The sequence below is a fragment of the Primulina huaijiensis genome, unplaced genomic scaffold (assembly GCF_012295235.1).
Source record: "Primulina huaijiensis isolate GDHJ02 unplaced genomic scaffold, ASM1229523v2 scaffold38717, whole genome shotgun sequence".
In the NCBI taxonomy this organism is placed as follows: domain Eukaryota; kingdom Viridiplantae; phylum Streptophyta; class Magnoliopsida; order Lamiales; family Gesneriaceae; genus Primulina; species Primulina huaijiensis.
Genome location: NW_027359071.1, coordinates 1 through 1,817, shown reverse-complemented (window position 1 = coordinate 1,817; position 1,817 = coordinate 1).

Genomic DNA, 1,817 nt, shown 5'->3' with positions numbered 1-1,817 from the left:
ACTCAAACTTATCAGTGTTCACTGGCTTGGTCAGAAAATCAGCTATGTTATCCTTCGTATGGATCTTCTGCATCTCCACGCTTCCTTCTTCTACTACTTCCCGCACAAAGTGAAATTGTACTTCAATGTGTTTCGTCCTGGAATGAAAGGCTGGATTCCTTGCAATGTGCAAGGCAATCTGACTATCACAAAACAAAAGAACATTCTCTTGTTTATGTCCGATCTCCTCCAATAACCTTTTAATCCATATTGCCTCCTTGCAACCTTGAGTAGCTGCCATGTATTCTGGCTCTGTTGTAGATAATGCCACAACTGTCTGCAGTTTTGAAATCCAGCTTACTGCTCCCCTCGCAAGTGTAAACACATAACCAGTAGTAGATTTCCTCTTATCAGGATCACCTGCATAATCTGAATCGACATAGCCCCTGAGTGTAAAATCCGATCCTCCATAACATAATGCAGCATTCGAGGTACCCTTAATGTATCTAAGGATCCTCTTAACAGTGCTCCAATGGTCTCGTCCAGGATTCGCCATATACCGACTAACTGCTCCCACTGCTTGAGCAATGTCCGGTCTTGTGCAGATCATGGCGAACATCAAACTTCCCACTGCTGATGCATATGGTACTCGAGACATCTCAATCCTCTCTACTTCACTGCTAGGACACATCTCGGAGGATAACTTGAAGTTAACAGGAAGAGGGGTCAATATTGGCTTACTATCTTGCATGTTGAAGCGTTGCAAGACTTTCTTCAAATAATTTTTCTGGAAAAGCCAAATCTTTCTGTTACTTCTGTCTCGGTGAACTTGCATCCCTAGAATCTTGTTTGCTGATCCCAAGTCCTTCATGTCAAATTCCCTAGCCAACCGTGCCTTCAATCCTTGGACCTGATCTTTGTTGGGGCCTGTTACCAACATGTCGTCCACATACAACAGCAAAATAATATAATCATCACCATACATCTTGAAATACGTACAAGGGTCTGCACTCAGTCTGTTATATCCAAGGCTCATGATATAGGAATCAAATCTCTTGTACCAACACCTCGGCGCCTGTTTGAGACCGTACAGAGATTTGTTCAACCTGCAAACCAAGCTCTATTTGCCTTTTTTCGCAAAACTTTCTGGCTGGAGCATATAAATTTCTTCTTCAAGATCTCCATGAAGAAACGCTGTTTTCACATCTAGCTGTTCTAGATGTAGGTCAAACACCGCACACAATGTCAGCACCACTCTGACTGTTGTAAGCCGAACCACAGGAGAAAATATCTCATTGAAGTCAATGCCTTCTTTCTGAGCATACCTTTTTACCACCAATCTAGCACGATACCGCTCCACTTGGTTATTGCTATCACGCTTGATCTTATAGACCCATCTATTTCCAATGGCTTTCCTTCCTCGTGGTAGTGTAACAAGATCCCAAGTTTGATTCTTGTCTAATGCTTCCAATTCTTCTTGCATTGCTATCATCCATAAGAATACATCCGAGCTTTGAGTAGCTTCGTGGAAACTCGATGGCTCACCATCCTCTGATAATAGACAATATGCAATATTGCTTTCAGTGACATAATCTGAAAGCCAACATGGTGGTCTTCTGTCTCGAGTTGACTGCCTCACATTGAAAACTTCAGACTCAACTTGTTCTTGTTCTTCGTGCTCTGGTACTGATTCACAAGAAACTTGACCTTCGTCCGTCTTATTTTCCACCTGAAATATAGTAGTTTCTGAATTCGGTGTGCCTTTGTCTTCTTTTACTTTATCTTCTTTGAAGATAACATCTCTGCTGATGACAAGCTTGTAAACAGTAGGATCCCAC